The sequence below is a fragment of the Pholcus phalangioides genome, unplaced genomic scaffold, assembly GCF_987345545.1.
Source record: "Pholcus phalangioides strain wild (caught in Gottingen) unplaced genomic scaffold, Ppha-v1.0 ptg000010l_1, whole genome shotgun sequence".
Classification (NCBI taxonomy): Eukaryota; Metazoa; Arthropoda; class Arachnida; order Araneae; family Pholcidae; genus Pholcus; species Pholcus phalangioides.
Genome location: NW_028301603.1, coordinates 14,153,294 through 14,175,293, shown reverse-complemented (window position 1 = coordinate 14,175,293; position 22,000 = coordinate 14,153,294). Strand labels below are relative to the sequence as shown.

Sequence of the window (22,000 nt, the reverse complement as noted above, 5' to 3'; positions counted from 1 at the left end):
GTTCCGAAAATATTTCGTCGCGCCAGCAATGGTCACAACTCCACACTTGAACACGTGTCATTCCATTCGAATTTGGTTTGGGAGGCAACCACCACCACCACCAATGGTTTTTAACAGCTGGCTGATGCGAAAATGTATATAGGGAAAAGAGAAAATCCAGCTGCTCTTGCGGGGAATCGAACCCACGTCCTCATACTTGCCGTATGAGCGCCCGAGACCAGTGGTTCTCAACTTTTGGAAGTCAACGGCCCGGTATATTTCAAATACAAATACAACGCCACAACAGGCAAATTGCCCAACGAGGTGGCTGACTTAAGACATCATGGATCCCCGAGCCATTTTTTGGAGGCCCTACCTACTACTGCTACACCATACACACACCCGCGGAACCCCCAACCAATGTGCGTGTACGTGTAGTGCAACCTGACGTAAAGTTTGTTTCTGTGTAATGCTTGTTATGTGTAGTGCTGCCATCTGCCACCAGTTTTTTTCTAACTATGAGTGAAGTGTTATGATTGAATGATTTATCGTTGTAGGACTGCTGCTCTCTGTGGCGAGACTTTTTAACGGGGAGATCGGCTCGCATTTGCGCCTTGAAGTGGGGAACCACAGAAAACCAACTTCAGCCGACCACCACTGTGGGGTTCGAACCCGGATCCTCGCATCGCGAGTCCGTCACTATAACCACTCGACCACCACAGCGGCGATTCTTTTGTGTAAGTGAAATGCTCGGTCATACACGCAGCTGACGAGAAATTAATGGGGAAAAATGAAACCGCGAATCCCTCACGGCTCGGTGTGACTAATGTTAGTGCCCGGTACTGGGCCGTGGCCCGGCGGTTGAGGAAACACAGCCGTAGAACGTTTAGACTACCAAGGTCACGAATATCTCTCTTTAGAGCTCGAGTGCAAGTGAACGGGACCTTACATGAACGGGTGGACCTAACTCAGGTCAAAGCTCACAATTGCCGCCAGATGGCGACTCGTCCGAAGATGATGTCACTCCGCCGGTATGCATACGGAGGTTTTTCTTAAAAGCTGGCTGATGCGAAGATGAATTTAGGAAAGAGAGAAATGTCAATTTTGTAGTCTTAGTGGTTTAGGGCGCAGTGAGAGGAAGCGGGCACGATTCCCCGCAAGAGCACAGTTGGATTTTCACTCTTTCATATATACATCTTCGTAAAAAAAGATTCATCGTTTGAAAATTCCATGGTAGTACAGTAGAATCTCTCTTACGAACACCGGTGGGACAAAAGAAAATTCGTCCGTAAAAGACGGGTGACTGTTAAATAAGGGTGTTGAAGTACATAATTTCATAAAACAAGGGGAAATTATTATTTGAAGGGGGTGGCCGTTAAGAGGGCTTTCACTATATTTTGAAAATTTTTATAACGCGATTTTGTTTTCTCGGAAACGCAATTTTCTCATGCACGTAATTTTAACTGTTTTTTTAGAAATATTTATTTTTTCATTTTTTTTTATATAGAAATAATTATTTTTTCATAATTCAACTTTGTTTCTTTGGAAATAACATATATTAATAAATTTTTCTGGAATTATTTTTTGAATAAAATCTTGTTTTTTTCAGAAATGTTAATTTTTTCAACAAATTTTTGTTTTGGAAAAAATATCACGCTTTTCAGAAACAAATTTACTTTTCAGACGAAACGAATTTATTTTTCTTAAAACAAAAACTTCTTTTTCTAATGAACAAAATTTATACATATTTTTAGAAAAAAGAAAGTGCTCTTCAGAATGAAAATTTTGTGTGTCAATAAAAACAAAATTTCATATTTGTATTAGAAAATAAATTTTATATATTTCACTGAAATATAATTCTATGTTTTTTTCAAATGATTTTCCTTTTAAAATCACTTTTTGTTTTTGCTACATAAAATGATTTTACGTAAAAAATCTTTTTGTTTGCAATGAACCAATTTTCAACGAATTAATAATAAAGGACACAAAATTTCTTTAAAATGCCTAATATATATCTTTTATCGCATTATTTTCCCTCTCACAAGTTTTATTTCAAACAAAAATTTGACAATTAAAATTATATAGGCCTACAGGGTGTCCCTGAAGTGCTAGCACAGCCTTTATCTGATCAACCGTCCGTAGCAGAAGTATGATTCCTATTTAAAAAATGCTCAGAAAGGCGTTCAAAAACTACCCTTGTACCGGTGTTGAGAGTAAAAATACAGTGTGTAAGGAAATAAAAAAAGAATCAAAATTTTTAAACGCGGATAAATAATGAACGGTTTGCAGGGTTAGCATCGCTAGGTGAAGGGAATTTTTTAAAACAGAAAAACAAAATTAAAAAACAGCCAATAGGTGGCACTGACGTGCACAAGTCAAACAAAAGATACGCAAATAACGAACAGAATGCTCCAAATCGTTTATTACAGCAGTATGTATTCCACATGAGCACCACGGGGGATATCAACTCTGCCGTTGCTGGATTTGTGACTCGCCTGCAATTTGTTTTCCCGTGGTGGTGGTCATGTGGAGCACATACTGCTGTAATAAATAATTTGGGAGGCATTCTGTTCGTTATTTGCGTATCTGTTCTTTGACTTGTGTACGTCACTGCCACCTATCGTCTGTTTTTGAAAATTCCCGTGACCTAGCGATGCTAACCCTGCAAACCGTAGTTTATTTCGATTATTTTTCCGGTTTTTATGGGTTTTTTTTTTAAATTTAAACTGATCTTTTGCTCACTCTGTATTTCTGACTTACTATATTGCAATTACTTCGATTTTTTCCGACTTCATATTTGAAAATTTTCACAAAAAAACATCCCCATTATTCGAAACCAAAACAAAATTTCATATTTTAAATAACATAAAAATTAAATCACAAATCAGATAAACATATTCCATGCAATAAAGAAAAATTTAATAGAAAACAAGCAAATTCCTGTCGAAATTAAAGAGATAGAAGAATACAGGGTGGAAAACAATGGACGAGAGAGTTCCATGATAAAATATAAGCTCTTTTTCACCATGTAAATGAAAATAACAAAAAAAAAAAAAATTTATGCAATAACTTTGTTGCAATTTTTTGTTTACTGGCTTATTTCCGAGCACATCGAATTAAGCTCGGAACCGAATTAGCAGCAACATCACGGAAATTTTCATGCATAATTAAAACTAGTTTCATGAGAGTTTCTGGGCATAACGAAGAGGGGGGAAGGGGTGAAAACTAGAGGAATGGCAACAACCAGTGTCTTTTCGATGGTAATTAACTCATCCAGATCAACTCACGTGCTAATCAGGCTCGTTTCCCGTCAACTCCTAATGTGATTATATAGCATGCATGCGTAGCAGAGAGAGAACTTCTGAACTTATCCTTTCTACACGCGTGTACACTTTCTTACGGTCTCGAAGGAATATATATATGTATAGAAGCTTACGCCACTGATTCTCATTCTTCGTTGCTATGAATTTACCATGGGGTGTTTAGGTATAAAGAGTGCCCCTTAAATTTGTAGATACAGTAAAACCCGTCTATTGCGGGCAAAATTTCGACCGTAGGGTGACCGTTAATGAGTGGTTTGAAATTAATACTTCTATTGTACGAACCGAAACGATTATGTGGCCGCAAAAGAGAAGTTCACCGTTTTTAACGGGGGTTTTACTGTAGTTAATGTAGTACATTTATAAAAACTGCAGAAATTTGGAATTGAAAATTTATTCTCACACGAAGGATTCTTTTTTGGTGCACAAAAAACAAATTCAGTTCAAATTTTTGTCCATAGAGAGCGCTGTGCAAAAGCGAAACATAGAATTCAGGACCTGAACCTTTCTTCAATCTCTTCTGTATCTGAAAAATTCGTTAAAGTCCAGCCGAGTATTCGTGGCTGAGGTGAAACATCACCACCAATAGCCAATGAAACCTCCGCCAAAACAACATCCCAATGAAAACCTTATGTAAGCATCAGTAACAGGAAAATTCAGAAATGAGAAAATCGTACACCTAGCATTGTATTGGATTCTGATTTGCATATTTCTAGTGATTTGTTTTCTTTCAGCGCCTCCTATTGACAAAAATCTGATTTATTTTTTTTTACCAAAAACAAAATTCCCTTCTCGTGAGAGTAACTTTTTTGCACAAACGCATTCAAATACACCAATTCCTTGAATACAATTAACAAGTGGAGAGTACATCTTTTCCAAAATATATATCGCCATCCGGCAGCCTGATGTCATTTACGAGCCATTACTAGCTGACTGCTGTCACCGACAGGATAAGCACTCCATTGGTCAAACATTCTATCTGTCACTATAGCTTAGCTGGTAAAGCATTCTACCGGGGTTCGAGTCCCGGTAGAGGCAGAGATGAAATTTTTCCAAAAAATCATTATCTCTACAAAACTAGCCAGTTTTTTCTGTATAGCATGCATTAACACGTGGAGAGTACATCTTTCTCTAAAATATTCAGACGTAATCTGATTAATTACGCACGCAATTAGCAAAAAAAATCGTATCTCAGCACTAAAAAATCGTATAAATCCGTGCGAATTTTTTTCCGTCAGTAGCTCCTGCATCAATCCTTTGTTATTTTTATTTATCTATGCGGCGATGTAAAGCAGTTGCTTTATTTATTTTATTTATTTATTTTTTTTTTTTATCATTTTATCTTTCCAAACAAACTCTGTTCCCTCCGATCGTAACTTTATCTTCCGATCTAAGTTTTTTTTGTTTTTTTCACTTTTATTTCTTAGTTTTCTTTTTGCACACGATCCATCCGTTGTACGAAAACATTCTCTACTAAAAGAAAAAATAAAATAAACTAAATAAGACTAAAAATAAGAAAAGAAGAGCTAAAAGCCTCCCGCTTTAGCGTTTCTATCGCACAACCCGAAAGAAACCAATTCTCAGGAGTAAAGTTCAGAATCCACTTTACCGAACTGTTGCCATAGTATTCGGACCAATGGCGAATAAAGAAGGATAGTCATAGGAAAAGATACAGAGAGAGTGGGGTGGGGGGTGGGAGGGTAAGAAAGGATATGTCCACAGAATCGTGGGGGGGGGGGCTGGAGACGAAGAAACAGCAAAGAAAACTCACAAGATATGCGCGGAAACACCGAGTAACGGGATTCAAACAGTAAACGAACAATGTCCGCGCCTGAGATTCGGTTCTTCCTCGATCGAAGTAAAAATCATAATGGCGTTTGTTATTTCGATCCCATGCCGGTGATTAGATTTTGCGGACTAAAACGATTTTTATGTGCGCGGGAAAGATTTGGTGGCCGACGTTTCGTCCGCTACCTGTGTCGGACATCTTCAAATGGAAGTGATGAAGTGCGAGGAGATATGAGCTAAGACCGGTTTCTTCAATCGCCGGTCCGTTGGAATTGCCTACCTGTCTGCGAAACATTCGATGCAGCCACCGCGTAATTTTAGGTTTAATTTAAATATTAAATAAACATATAAATATTATGCAGGGTGATTCAGGAAGGATGGGAAAAAACTTTTTAAGAGGTGATAGTAAACACCAATACAAACAATCGCCATTGAAGAATGCATGGTTCAATATGAAACGGCCGCTCGGTAAACGTTGAAACGGCATTTCTGCTGAAATTTATCGGGAGAAAAAGAACACCATGCATGCAAATGTAACCTGGAGAAGAACAAGAAACCGTATGCAAATCTGCGTCACAGTGAATAAAAGGCGCGGACACCATCCCGTAAGTTATAACTGCTATAAGGGTTGCACGTTGGAATAACTTTACAGGGCTGGCGTGCGCACCTTTTATTCGCTGTGACGCAGATTTGCATACGGTTTCTTCTTCCTCTCCAGGTTAAATTTGCATACGGTTTTTTCTTCCTCTCCAGGTTAAATTTGCATACGGTTTCTACCTTTCCAGGTTGCATTTGGATATTTTGGATACGGTTTCTTCTTCCTCTCCAGGTTGATTTTGGATACGGTTTCTTCTTGCTCTCCAGGTTACATTCGCATACGGTTTCTTGTTCTTCTCCAGGTTACATTTGGATACGGTTTCTTCTTCTTCTCGAGGTTAAATTTGCATACGATTTCTTCCTGTCCAGGTTGCATTTGGATAGGGTTTCTTCCTGTCCAGGTTGCATTTGGATAGGGTTTCTTCCTGTCCAGGTTGCATTTGGATACGGTTTCTTCTTCCTCTCCAGGTTAAATTTGCATACGGTTTCTTCCTTTCCAGTTTGCATTTGGATACGGTTTCTTCTTCTCAAGGTTACATTTGCATATGGTTTCTTCTTCCTCTCCAGGTTGCATTTGCATACGGTTTCTTCTTCTCAAGGTTACATTTGCATACGGTTTCTTCTTCCTCTCCAGGTTGAATTTCCATACGGTTTCTTCTTCCTCTCCAGGTTATATTTGCATACGGTTTCTTCTTCCTCTCCAGGTTGAATTTGGATACGGTTTCTTCTTCCTCTTGAGGTTACATTTGCATACGGTTTCTTGTTCTCCACGTTACATTTGGATACGGTTTCTTCTTCTTCTCGAGGTTAAATTTGCATACGATTTCTTCCTCTCCAGGTTGCATTTGCATACGGTTTCTTATTCCTCTCCAGGTTGCATTTGCATACGGTTTCTTATTCCTCTCCTTTCTTCTTCCACTCCAGCGATAATACTGACGTCACACTCCGCTCAAAGATGGTTAATAAGTCAGCCTACGATTTCAAGAAGCTCTATAAGAAATAGGGTACAGATCTAGTTTAGCATTGCAGTCGAATTCCTACTGCTAGCGTGATGCCACGATTAAGCATAGTACCTCAGCATTGTTGGTAAATTCAATAAGTACTAAAAAATTATCATTTTTACCGGCGATTATGCATAATACCCAAGCGTCGTATCGTTGGTAAACGTCATAAATCGAACCATATGATATAATATATGCATGATAATTCAAACATGTGCTGTATCATTATAGCTGGGTACGATCGCAAAATTTGTTATTATATCGGGGTCCGACTATATTCATCACGCATACTGGACCCATTTGGATTTTTTTTCCCATGTTTATCAAATTCAGTAATTACACTAGGCTATTATGCATAATCACAAATAAAGGCGATAAATTTCAAGTAGTTATCAAATTTACCAACGACACTTGATTATTATGCACATTCGCCGGTAAAAGTGATAGATTTATCAAACGTACCAAAGCGATTGGTACGCACACATAATAACTAGTTAATATGCATATTAACCTATTCATCGCATTTACCGTAACATATTGATCCAATGTAGTATTCACCTCTGTAATATCTCAAAGATATTGCAGGGAAACCAATACCACATTCTGATTAATCTAGGAACATACACCAAAGACATTATTGTCCGATCGCTGGTCATCATCGATAAGAAACCGTATTAAAAAGAGGACAGGCTTATGTACACATGGACAATGTAAATGGAAGTCCCCCCCCCGCATGACTAAGTAACCTTGCTCGGGACAAGGGGCCCCAGCCAGTTAAATGAGCCAGATTCCTGTCACAAACGTAAGCAGGCGAACGAACAACGCATGACAATCAGGAATCTGGCGGTCCTGAAGGAATCTAAGCGGGGACAGCCCCGGAATCTGCTGGACGTCGCGGAAAACAACGACCCATTTTTATGACACAAGGCGGGGTCATGCAAATATTGCGTTTGCGCATCTTCTTAGGGAGGGGGGATTACATCAAGTTACAGAGCTGAACATGATTATGCGAGGCGAGCTACATACCCCCGAAGAGACACAAAAGCTTTCACAGGCTATAACACAACTACCCAGCCAGATTATAAGCTACTACTTTACCCTCATACCACTTGTCCCCGCCGGGTCAAGATATCTTAGGCGGAGAAAAAAAACCGTCTATCTCTCTCTCTACCGCCCCACCTGGAGGTCATTTTCTGAAGTAAAGAGACGCTACTAATGCCTCTACTCCAGCGCCTTACGCCACAGTGCGTGAAATAAGTAAGGCAGGGTCGTGTCTCCAGTGGTGTAGATGATAGCTTGATTGCCCGGTATACAAGAGGGTCTGGGGTTCGAGCAGCACCTCCTAGGCATAGGAGGCCGTTCGGGACGTCCGTTAGTCCATCCTCACTCAGAATATTCAGAGAAAAAAAATTTCCTTGCACGTGCCAGTATCATCGTTGTGCGGAAAAGAAACGATCCGGCTTGAAATTGGCGATTTCTCCACCCTCCACATCCAATCACCAGGCGGTATTTGTGAGCCAACCAAGAAGATTCTTCCCCGAAATAAGAAACGAAATAGGATACTGTGGTTCAAAATGTGGCAAACTTGCTAGCTGGTCTTAATGAACGTTACGGAAGACGAACTTGGCAACCCGTGCGAGAAGCATTCTATCTCTAGGAGGTACTGGTTCGAGACCCGGCCTAGACTAGATGGATTTTCTTGTCGAGCTCACCTGAGCATAAAATCCAGACAAAATATATGTTACTTTGAAAAAAGGGTTATAAATATCATTCTCCGCACATGAAGCATCGAGACCGCAAAATTATTGACGTTATAACCGAGTTTCACATTATTATACTCACCAATACCTTCCAGACCTTAAAAGCTTTAACATTCTCATACCTTCTCTTCAAATATATTCTCAATCTTTTAAAGGAGATTTGCCCCAAAAACGTGATGTTTCAAAAGAATTTATGGGCGGGCTTTAAAAATCAAACATTCAATAAATTTTCCCGAGCCCAAAACAACGTCTTATTCTTTGGAAATTCACGTTACGGTCATCACAAAAGCCTTTGGCTTTTAATTCCCAGAAATGGATTTCATCATCAGCTCCTGATAATATGACAGAACATCGGGAGAAAGAGAGAGAGGAAAGATGAAAATCCACTCCCATCCATGGTTGGTTTCGTTCCGCGGGGTTGGGAAAATAAGGGACAGGGGGGGGGCAGGGCTAAAACTCCAGAATCGGGAACATTTAAATGAGTTTTGTGTCTGTATGCGAAGATAAGCAAGACATAGCCTTTCGATTAGCATAATGAACGCCTAGCGGGCGAGAGGAAACATTCCAGACCAATCCATTCCGGAACATTCCATCTCTCTCTCTCTCTCTCGCTCCATCCTAACGCCATCCATATGCATCCAGAAGATGTTTTCCCGATGAAAAGGCAAAAGGAGATAGGAATTGAAAGACAGCTTATTTACCAGATGAGGAATGTCTTCGTTGTATGTGGTGGACTGCGTACGCGTGCGTGTGTGTGCGCGCGAGACTCTTCCCATGTCTCAGATATCGACGCGTATCTTGGATATAAATCGGAATTTTCTGCATGTAAATTGATAATTTCGGCAGTCGAAAAGCTCAGCATGAATGTGTAATTGCGGTTTGCTGAATATCCATCTCTATATACTGAATGGAAAACCAAGCTGTATATTATTCAAAATACATTCTTTTTACTTTTTTATTTTGGGTGTAGATGATTGGTTTGACGGGTGTTTTGCATCAGCAAAACGCGATGTCGCTATCAATGTGCAGTGATTGTGCGTTTCGTGAGACGCGATGACGAAGGGAGATTCGATTTTTTTTTTCGTAGCATGCTTTTGTATTGGGGTTTGCATTGGGTTTTGTGTTTGTGTGTATGGTTTTTTAATGGTCAGGAATGCGGTAGTAATATGTGAAACTAAATAAAAGATATTGGGGGAAAAAAATTGGGTGTTCACAACCTCCAAGGGAGAGTGAGCCACTTCACTGATTTGAATCTCGAACTGTACCGCGGGTCACCTAATCGATCTGGAACTGTGGCACGGGTCGCTCAAGTTATCTGCAAATACGACGCAGGCCACTCGTGCGTGGTGTCCCTCAAGTGGTCTGTAAATATGCTTTAGGTCATTCAAGTCATCTGGAAATGTGCCGCGTTACTACAGTGATTTGAGAATGTATGAGAATGTATGATGTGGAACTGCACCGTGGGTCACTTCAGTAATTTCTAAATGTGCCGCGGGTCAATTAATTGATCTGGAACTATGCCACGAGCTGCTTGGGTAATCTAGAAATGTGCCACGGGTCACTTAAGTTAGCTATAAATATGACGCGGGTCACCCTAGTTGTCTTGAAATATGCCGAGGGTCACTTAAGTTAGCTGCAAGTGTGACGCGAGTCTTTGAAGATAACATAAGTTATCTTCAAATATGCCACAGGCCACTCGTGTGTCCCTCGAGTGGTCTGTAAATATGCCTTAGGTCATTCAAGTGATCTGGGAATGTGTCGCAGGCCACTTGATTGATCCAGATATGTGCGTTGCCACTAGAGTGATTTGAGAACATATCATGGGTTAGTCAAGTGATGTGGGTATAGATTATTTGAAGCATAGATGATTGGTTTGACGTGTTTTGCATCAGCAAAATGTGATGTCTCTATCCATGTGCAGAGTGATTGTACATTTCGTGACGTTTGATGCCGAAGGAAACTTCAATTTTTTGTAGTATGTTCTTTTCTTTGGAGTTTTTTCTCTCTTTTTTCTAATCGGTTATTTCACATAATAACCGATTATTATTCATACCTGCCAATCATCTTATTAAGCTTGATAAATTTATCACCTTTTACCAGTAAATATGCATAATACCCAAGCGTCGTTGGTAAATTTGATAAATACTAAAAAACAATTCAGATTCACCGGCGAATAAGCATAATAATAACGTGGTGTCGTTGGTAAATTTGATAAATACTTCAAAATTTATTGCCTATATCAGTGATTATTCCTAATACCCTAGAAAGAGAGAGCGTATAATTGTGGGATGAATATAGTAGCAACCCGATATAATGATACAATACGTGTATGATGTTTCATGTATAATATATCAAAGTAGGATTTATCGTGTTTACCAACGATTCGACGCTTGGGTATTATGCATAATCACCGTAAAAATGACCATTTTTTTTAGTACTTACCAAATTTACCAACAACGCTCGGACACTATGCATAATCACCGGTGAAATTGATACATTTAGGGAAATTTATCAAACTTAACAAAATGCTCGGCGACTTTGCATAATATAACAGGTTTATTATGAGTAATAACCGGATCTATTATATTTACCATAACATCTCTATTCATCCATGTGCATGATTGTCTATTTCATGACGCGTGATGTCGAAGAAAGATTCGATTTTTTAAATAGTAAGTGTTTATTGGAGTTCTCATTGTGTTTTCGGTTTGTGTATGGACATGTGGTTTTTAATAATCAGGAATGAGGTAATAACATGTAAAACTATAGATAAAATAAAAAAAAAATTAACTCTGAAAAAAAATTTCGTGGATTAGCCCTTCAGGATAGTTTGAGGGCTATATCACTGATATGAAAACGCGCGCGTGTAGCGGGCCACTTAATTAACCGAATGATACTCAAGTGATCTCAAACTCTGCCGCGGGTCACCTAAATAGTTCGTAAATGTGCCGCGGGTCACTTTTACGAGAGTATGTGACATATGCGAGACTATGTCAACTCTTCCATGTCTATGTTGGAAATAAATCGGAATTTCCCGCGTCTGAATTGATAATTTCATCACTCGGAAAACCTCAGCATGAATGTGTAATTGCTCTGGCTGAATGTCTATATACTGAATGGAAAATCAAGCTGTATTATTCAAAATACAGTTTTAGGGGCGAGGGTATCATGAATGGTTTGGGCATATGTTTTACATCTGCACGATGTCTTATCTAAGTGCATAGTTATCTGTTTCGTGACGCTGGAATGTTGAAGGAAGAGACGAGAGTTTTTAGAGGATCTTTTTTCAATTTTGAAATGATTGGCTTGATTAAGAATACAATGAAAAAATGCAATTCGTAGAAATAAATGAAAATTAGGGAGCAACAGACTGTGGGAAAGAGAGGAAGATAAGAACTGAACTGGTCGAAAGATTTCTTGCATCAAAAGCTGCATAAATTGTCAAGGTTAAAAAATATAAGGTTATATCTGGAAAATTTTATTAGATCGCAACGGGAGAGGAATTTATTGTTGTATAAATTTACAAAAATCATTAGATCAAAAAATAAAACAAAATAATTGGTTCAAAAACTGGAAAATTCATCATCTGACGAATTTTCGAACTGGATTTTAAAACAAAAAAAGGTCAGATTAAAATTTATCACAGATGTCAAATCAGAACATTAATCAGAAGAAAAATTAAGACATTTATCAAAAGGAAAATCAAGACATTTATCAAAAGGAAAATCAAGACATTTATCAAAAGGAAAATCAAGACATTTATCAAAAGGAAAATCAAGACATTTATCAAAAGGAAAATCAAGACATTTATCAAAAGAAATACAAATACAACGCCACAACAGGCAAATTGCCCAACGAGGTGGTTGACTTAAGAACATCATGGATCCTCGAGCCATTTTTTGGAGGCCCTACCTACTACTGCTACCCCACACATGCAACCCGCCCACACACACCCCCGCGGAACCCCCAACGAATCGGTACATGCGGGAATGTGCGTGTACGTGTAGTGAAACCTGACGTGAAGTTTATTGTTTCTCTGTAATGCTTGTTATGTATAGTGCTGCCATCTGCCACCAGTTTTTCTAACTATGAGTGAAGTGTTATGATTGAATGATTTATCGTTGTAGGACTGTTTCTCTCTGTGGCGAGACTTTTTTTTAACGGGAAGATCGGCTCGCATTTGCGCCTTGAAGTTGAGAACCACGAAAACCAACTTCAGCCGACCACCACTGTGGGGTTCGAACCCGGAAAAATCAAGACATTTATCAAAAGAAAAATCAAGACATTTATCAAAAGAAAAATCAAGACATTTATCAAAAGGAAAATCAAGACATTTATCAAAAGAAAAAAAAGACTTACCAGAAGAAGATTCAAAACATTAAACAGATTTATCAGAAGAAGAATCAAAACAGTAAACAGATTTATCAGAAAAAAATCAAGACATTTATCATAAGAAAACAAAGAGATTTATCAGGAGAAAAATAAGACATTTATCAGAAAAATAAGACATTTATCAGAAAAAACATTGCCACTTTATCAGATTCAAAAGAAAAACTGAATAGAAACTGAAAAAAATTGAGAAAAAAGGGAGATTTTATCTGATCGAACCCAGAAAATTTGAATCGAAAGAGACATTCATCACAACAAAACAAATTCTTTAATAGAATAAAAAAATTAGAAGTAAATTCAAAACGTTTATCACATCAAATCCGAATAGTTTATGAGACGGGAAACAAAAATAAAGTATCACATGAGAGAGAGAGAGAGAGAATTAAAAGAAATTTCAAATCGAAACTAAAATATTCATCGGATGCAAAATCGAGAAAATTTTCAGATCAAAATAAGGAAAATTTCACAAAAAAAAAGATGAGATGAAAAAAAAAAAATGAAAGAAACTCTATGGGATGAAAAATTGAGAAACAAAATTTTTTATCAGATCGGAACGACAAAAATATAAGAAAAAAATTTTCAAATTGAAGGTAAAATTCTTCGAACACAGTCAAGAAATAAATGCTCGAATTCATAAAACGCACGCGAAGAACTAGTTCACACCACCCAATTAAAAATTGCGGATTCAACGGCAGCAATAGTTTTAGCATAACCATGACCGGAAAGAATTCTGATATTGATTTTGAAAATCCCAATTTCGTCGAAGAGATCTAAAACATGTAAAATCAATATTCACGAAAGATTTTGGGATGGGAGTGAAGGAAATGGTCCTTTTCCTCCTTATCGAAAAGAGCCGAAATGCTTTGCAGCAGCAGCAGCCGCTCCCCCTTATCAGACATGCACGGAACCGTCATTAGGAAACATTTCATTTCTCAAAGTCCGTTTGTTAACACTTGATTAATTATTTAAATATTCCTTTGCACTTTTCGTAACGCCCGCCTCGTTTTTGACTTTTCCGCTTAAAGAGATAAAAGGAATAACACACGGTCGCCTCCTTTTTCCGCCTTTGCCTAACTATTACTTATGAGGCGACACGCGGTCGAGGAAGATCGATCTTTAACTGGGCGATACTATACATTTTTCTTAAGTAATCGTTTCGAAGATGATCATTAATGTCCTAAGGATAATTTTAAACAGGAGAGAATCGTCAAAATCCATCCAGAAGAGTTTTTGAAAACCGCAACAACAGTTCCAGGTCACGGCATGATTGGCAGTCCAAGACATTGGATAAGAAGTCTAGAAACAAGGCTGGGCGGGCAATTCACTGATCCATCCTGCATTTCAAATAATTTGAACTATGATCTTCATTCTTTACATTGTGTGGTTCATGACCCACATAGTGCACCGATATGGTACAACCAGGCTGATATTCCAATAGGTGATGTAGCTGTTCTCGGTCAAGTACACCAACAAAGAGGCCAAATGATCGCCAGTAAGCCTCTTTCTGATAACAGAAACTCCATACGGGGGGAACTTAAGCGCCGTCATTAGTTTCACCTTGGATGGTTTGGCACATTCTTTGTACAGGTTATTGGCATGTACCACCACCTCCCTTTCCCTACAAGAAACAGCACTGATCTTGGAGTATACCTACTTTCCACCTCCCAAAACACCAACACCTTACGCTAACCATGTTTTACTAAAAAGAAATCCGGACATGCAAGTAACATCGCTAACTGGCACTTCAGTACCGACAGAATACAGTGTATGTGCGTATTATTTTTATACTGAAAAGAAACCGTGCATGCAACTAAATATTGCCAATTGGCGACTCCATAAAAACAGAATACACGCTTGTATTAAGTCTTAAATTGTTCTTGCTTAGCTGTAAGACCATGCAGTACTTTTAAACTTAAAAAAATGTTTTCTCATCGCAAATCCGGGTCGGTGGAAATTCAAATTGGCTGGAGTTTTTGGCAGTAGGGAAGAAAACAATAGCTCTTTTTCACGAGAATTATTATCGGTGTTCCACAAGGAAGTGTTCTTCGTCCGATATTGTTCTTTCAAATAATAAAATGGATATCATCAACTTTATTCATAGGGTGACAAGATGTTTAACTTTTAAAATAACGAGCAGTTAAGGCTAACCGTGTCTAATTAAGACTAAATAATAAGGGCAACCACTCTATTATTGTTCAGTGGCACCCTATCATTGATGATCATTTTGGCATTCCAGCCAATTTGAATTTTGTGAATTTCCACCGACCCGGATTCGCGATGAGAAAACATTTTTTTTTAAGTTTATAAAAGTATCCCTATCGCACTAAGGGATCATTGCACGCTGTGGAGAGGCTGGCTTGTTGAGGTCTAGGGGCCCTGCACCTTGTCCTTTCCTGCTGCTGGTGATTGGCTTGTGCTCGCTCAGACGCTCCTGTCGCGGCTGATGGTCGCTTTTGGGATAGTCGATTTTCTTACGCTACTCCAATACATTAGAAGTTCCTAAGTGATATTAACGTGGAGTCGTGTCCGGCTTTCCTACTTGTTGACCTATTGTATCATAAAATTACCGAAATGCAATATAAAAATCAAATGAAAATTGTGCAAAACGAAAAGTCTCAAAGAAAAACAGGTAATGCGGTCAGATATTTTGTAGTCACAGCTTCTACTTGTTGCACCTATTAAACCACTCATGCACCACGCCAACATTCCTCTGTGGAATTTCTAACGAATTGGTGCATGTTGAAAGGTGCGCGTACGTATTGCGAACATAACGTGCAGTTTGTTACTGACTAATGCTTGTTGTGCAGTGCTCCATCTGTCATAAATTCTTCTAACTAAGAGTGAAGTGCAATGATTTAGTAATTGTACCGTTGTAGGCCTGTTACTACAACGGGGATGTTGCTCTCTTCAAATCATAAACTGGATTTGATCAATTTGACTTATAGGGGTTACAAGATTTTCAACTATTAAACAACGGGCACTCAAAGCTGACCGTGTCTAATTAAGACAAAAATGAGAAAACTAATCTATTGTTGCCAAGCGGCACCTATTACTCCGATCAAATGAAAATTGCGCCAAGCAAAAAAAGTTGTCAATTCAGGAAGAGAAATAGGTAATATGGCCAGACTAATATTTTGAACAGTTTATACAGTTACGGCTTCTACTTCTGTTGCACTTCGTTCGCTTTCTTGCTTGAATTGCTCATTGAGCAAGTTTTAGTATTTCAATAAATGGTGACGAAGGGATCATTGCACGCTGTGGAGAGGCTGGCTTGTTGAGGTCTCCGGACCTTGTCCTTTCCTGCTGCTGGTGGTCGGCTTGTGCCCACTCGGACACTCCTGTTGCGGCTGATGGTCGCTTTTGGGATAGTCGCTTTTCCGACGCGACTCCAATACATTAGAAGTTCCTAAGGGATATTAACGTGATATTAACGTGGAGTCGTGTCCGGCTTTCCTACTTGTTGCACTATTGTATCATAAAATTATCGAAATGCAATATAAAAATCAGATGATGGTCGAAGAAAAAAAAAACCGGACATTTATTTTATTAAATAAAATTAGACCATCAAAACAGTTTTAAAGATCCGGAAAATTTTAGAAACATAAATAACGAGACAAATATTTCGATTCCCCCGGAGAGAGAGAGATATTTCTATTCATAAAAATTCATCACGTAAAGATAAGAAATCCCATGAAAACACACAGTTCAAATAATGACTCTTAAATCAAGCGACGAGAGAAGACCCGGGATAAGAACCAATCATCTATAAGTTACTTATGCAAATGGGCAAAATAGAAACAAAACATGAAAATAAAATTTCAAGAAAACCATTTTTTTTTTTGTGAACACGGGATAAGAATCAAGAAAAATCATGGAAACAAGGCGGAATATGAAAGTCAATAAATATCAGGAGAAAAAGGGGAAAAGGAACAGGCAATTAACTTCCACCATTAAGAAAAGAAGTCGGTCTCAGAGCGTCTCAAAAGATGATACTAAGAGATAAAAAGACATACACAAAAGATATGATTGGAGAAGGTTTGAAGGGAAAAAATAACAGAAAAATGCTGTTTTTGGCGACAATTTTTTCGCTTTTCTTTCCCACGGAACGATCAGCGGTAACGATTCCCGAGCGTATATATATATATATAAGGCTTTTTTTTTTTGGGAACCAACTTACCACCATCACATCAGGACCAAAAATAATAACAAAAAAAAAAAAAGATGATCGAAGAAAACAGGACCAAAAAGGAGAGGAAAAGTAGCAAAAGAAAAGATATTTCTTAGATGATGGGCTTCCGTTTGAGTGCAGAAACGTGTAAACCTATATAAGGCGGAATGAAAGATAGACCCCTGATGATCCTTGCGCCTCCTAGCGGAATACCAAAGCAACAAAAAGAAATAAAGGAAAATAGGATGAGAAAGTAGGAAAAATCATATTCTTCCCAAAGAAAAATAAAATAATATATATATGAGGTATTGCACGGAAATATCACGGTCGAAATTTGACGTTGGGAACAATCTATCAATTTTCGTGAGCATGTATCATGATGATTCTTTCGTGTGTGTGAGATCGCCACCATCTAAAAATTGGTGCATTTCGAGGTGGAACCAAACAGTCGTCAAATCATCATGACGATGATCGACGCGGGAAAAAAAAATAGATATTACCTATACGTCCGTTTTTTTTTTTTTTACATTATTTTAAACATTATTATAAAAGCCTGAAATGTATAACGTGAAATGCGAATGTTATTTTCGAAGGTGTTTCGCAAAATATTTCTTCGAGTTCGCGATGAGTAACAAAATATTGGGGAATACGTGTGATAGAAAATTACGAGCACTGTAAAATAGCATTGATGGCGGGAAAAAGCTCTTTAAAAATATTTTGAACTCTATGAAATGAGTCAGTTCCTTCTACAGGGTGGGCAAAAAGTCCCGTAGAAACTTCAAAAATTCATAAGGACCGGAAAAATAACCGAAATAAAAAACGGTTTGCAGGGTTAGTATCGCGCCGCTGTGGTGGTCGAGTGGTTATATGACGGACTCGCGATGCGAGGATCCGGGTTCGAACCCAACAGTGGTGGTCGGCTGAAGTTGGTTTTCTGTGGTTCCCAACTTCAAGGCGCGAATGTGAAACCGATCTCCCCGTTAAAAAGTCTCGCCACAGAGAGCAACAGGCCTACAACGGTTACAAATATTCACTCACAATTTGAAGTATAGATGGCAGCACTGAAACATCATACACAACACTAGCTACACACTCAGACTGTTAGGTGCACACACACTTTGTTCCAGACTCTGCCACGAAAGCTGGGCTGGAAGAGATCTCGGCAACGGGATAAGTCCGGTGGTAGAGACCCTGGCGTTCATTCATTCAGGGTTAGTTTCGCTCGGTCACGGGAATTTTTTTAAGACAGTAAAAAAAATTCAAAAAACAGCCGGTAGATGACGCTGACGTACACAAGTCAAAGAAAAGATGCGTAAGTAAATGCAACAAAACAAATAACAAAATGTCTCTAAATCGTTTATTACAGCAGTATGTGTTTCACTCGACCACCACCACAGCGGATAGATAACACATCGCAGGTGAGTCACAAATCCAGTAACGGCAGATAGCAGCAGGTCCACATACACGGTTTACATCGGTGAACTGGTTGTGGATTAGGAGCACAAGTTTTTATAATCGTCTCATTTGCATATTGCCACCGAAGTCGCTCGTACCAGCGTCACCTATCGGCTGTTTGAGTTGTTTTTTTTTCCCCTGTCTCATAAAAAATTCCCGTGACCTAGCGATGCTAACCCTGCAAACCGTTTTTTATTTCGGTTATTTTTCCGCGGGTTTTATTCATTTTTAAAGTTTCTACGGACTTTTTTGAATTTCTCGCTTTTAAAGGTTCCACAAAATATTGTGTGATCTCTCAGAGGCTGTGCAAAATGTTTCTGCGATGTCTGAGAGGCTACACAAAACATATTTTTGTAATCTATGAGAGGCCCCAAATATATTTCTGCGATCTCTGACAGGCTCTTAAAAATATTTTCGTGATCTCTGTATAAGAGGTTCTACAAAATATTTTTTGATCTAACAGAAAACGAATATTTTTTGATCTAAGAGAAAACTAATATTTTTTGTATTAGAGGCTCCACAAAACTTTGTGATGTATGAGAAGCCTCAAATATATTTTTGTGATTTACGAGAGGCTCGAAAAACATTTCTGTAATCTATGAGAGGCTCTACAAAAGAGTTCGGTGATCTGTGAAAGAAGGGCCGCAACTAGAAACGAGAAAACTTACTGAATCACCCGGAGCCAGTATCCATTTGTGGCACCTCCTCCACGTTATTTGGGAACGGGAAATGAGTAAACTTTTCGTCCTTTCTGATCCAATGCCAGGGGCACGAGGTTCCCCTACCTTGTCCCTAGTTGCGGCTCTGTATGAGGGACTCTAGAATACAGTCGAATCCCTTTGTAACGAACGCTAAGAGACCGGAGGAATCACTTCGTTAAAACGAAATTCCGTTATAAAGGAATTTCAGGTTACCTAGCATTATTCCTATGTAAACTTATTTGGGGATTTAGAAAAGTGTTCGCTAAAACGAGATTTTCGCTATAACGGTATTCGTTAAAACGGGATTCGACTGTATAATTTTTCGTTCTGTGAGAGGCTGCGTAAGAAATCTCTGTGACACATGAGAGATTCTGTGAAATGTTTTTGTTATCTCTGGGAGGCTACGCAAAATATTTCCGAGGTCTATGAGCGACTCCAAAAATATTTTTTCGATCTCAAGAAGGCTGCACAAAATATTGTGGAAGATCATAGATTTAGAAATGCAGCGTAAAACAAAATAGAGACATGTAGAAAGCAGCTCCACAAAGCACTTTACAGGTGTGTGAAGAGCTCAACGGAATATTTTAGAGCTGCTAAAAAGCTCCACAAAATAATTCGGAGTTTCCGAAAAGCTCAGTTAAATATTTTAGTGGTTTTGGAAAGCTCTATCAGATATCTTAAAGGTTTTGCAAGCTTCACAAAATAATTCAAAAGTTCCAAATGCTCCGCTAAATAATTTAGCAGTTTCTAAAAGCTCTAAAATGTTTTGAAGCTTTTAGAAAGCTCCACAAAATGTGACTCGGAGTTTCCGAAAAACTCCGCTAAATATTTTAGTGGTTTTGAAAAGCTCTACAAAAAAAATTTTAGAGGTTTTAAAAAGCTCTACAAAATGATTCAGAGTTTCCGAAAAGCTCCGTGAAATGCTTTAGTGGTTTCGAAAAGCCCTGCAAAATGTTCTAGAGGTCTGAAAAAGCTCCACAAAATTATTCGGAGTTTCTGAAAAGCTTCATAAAATATTTTAGTTACTGTCCAATTTCCTTACTAAAAATACTCAAACAATAAAGAGCATTCGGACTGAACAACTTGTAATATAGAAACGATTACACACAGCAAAAAACACTAAAAATAACGCAAGTACCGTGTAATAAAAGGCTCCACAAAATAATCATAAGAGATGAGAAATACGACATAATCGTAATGAATAGAGAAGGAGAATTTACGACAGAACTGGCTGGGGCTTAAGAGAGAGAGAGAGAGAGTCAGATAGATAGTGATATATTTATGGCTCGCTCTGCTTTTGCATTACAACACCAAACTCAGAAAGACTCTCTTCTCCACTTTACTATTTTCTCGTGGGCTCCACACGTCACGGGCAAAAGACGTCACACGAAAAGAAGTAAGAGCGGAGAAGGGGGGGGGGGGAACACGCTCCTGAAAATTAGATTAAATATATTGATTCGCTCTCGACATCGATTCATTTTTCGCTCCACCGCATGTAATGTAACAACTGAAGCGCGCCAAAATTTCTCGTTCGCCATGCAAAATGGATTTCCCACCGAAAAGATTTACCCTTAAAAAAAAAAAAAAGGAATGGGAGCGATACACCTTCACACGCACGCACATTGCTACTACACGTCACAATGGAGGAATGAAAAAAAATCGTAATAGAGGGCGCTGGGAATCATTTTTCCCCCTCCTCCGGTGTCCGATAAGTTAGACACGTGACGGCAAAAAAAAAAATTCAGGGAGGCGAAATGGGTCAGAAATACTCGGCTGTGAGTTTATAGTTGGAGACGTCTTCACACACTCGTCACAGTGGTCTGGTAACCCGAACTGAAGGTGTGCTCACGTGAGTGAGATATCGTGCGATTTTTCTGAATGAGATGTAGTGCCTTTGGCTTCTGTGTCTGTCTCTTGTACCATCTGGAGATGTCCCGTGGATTAATTTCGGTACAGTGCAGTGCCGTACAGACCGTCTTTCGAAGAGGCGTTCCGAATGGCATTCTCATCCTAGGGCGACTATTCCGAGATAAAGCGTGATAGGGATTTTGTGACGGTTCATTGCTGCAGGTCTGGTATCCATACTCGAGCACGTACGAGATCGTAGGTCACGGGAGAGTGGCATTTGCTTTCTAGAAGTACACAAACTTCTTTATACATTTCTAGGAATACGCAAGCTTCCTGGTAGGAGTATGCAACCTTTCCAATGCATTCAAAGAATAGGCGAGCTTCCACAAATTTATAGAAGCACGAAAGCATCTAGCGCATTTCTAGGAATACTCAAATTTCCCACGCATTTTAAGGAGTATGCAAACTTTCCCCCATGTATTTCTAGACGCCGGAAAATTTCCCACGTATTTCTAGGAGTACGCAAGCCTGCTCGACATTCGCAATGGAGGAATAAAAAAAGCAGGCACGTGCTGTCAAAATTCTGCTGTCAGCAAATTCTGTCACGTGACTAACTTATCGGACACCGGAGGGGAAAAAATGATTCCCAGCGCCCTCTATCACGAATTTTTTTATACCTCCATCGACACGCAAGTCTCTGGCGCATCCCAAACGGTACGCACGCCTACTTCACATCACTAGCGGCACGTACGCGTTTCCAGCTGCAGCTAAGCATCATACGCATTGGATTCGCTTGAGAAGTCGATGTACCAGTCGAAGTACCAGTACATATCCAAAACTCATATACATCTAAAGAACTCAGCGTCATGCAACGCATATATATACCGAAGAAAAATGCATGGACTTGTAAAAAATGTTCTCAAAATTTCATAGACGTTTTCTGGAAATTCCCCATGGCGGAAACTGAACCATTGACTGCCCTCTAGGATCCTAC

At 38.9% G+C, this 22,000-nt stretch overlaps 1 protein-coding gene across 9 annotated transcripts in view; it reads right to left on the bottom strand.

Annotated features, from left to right (window-relative positions):
* LOC149080960 (tyrosine-protein phosphatase Lar-like) overlaps positions 1-22,000 on the bottom strand; it is a 745,683-nt gene that overhangs the window by 268,274 nt on the left and 455,409 nt on the right. The gene's annotated exons all lie outside the window — the stretch shown is intronic.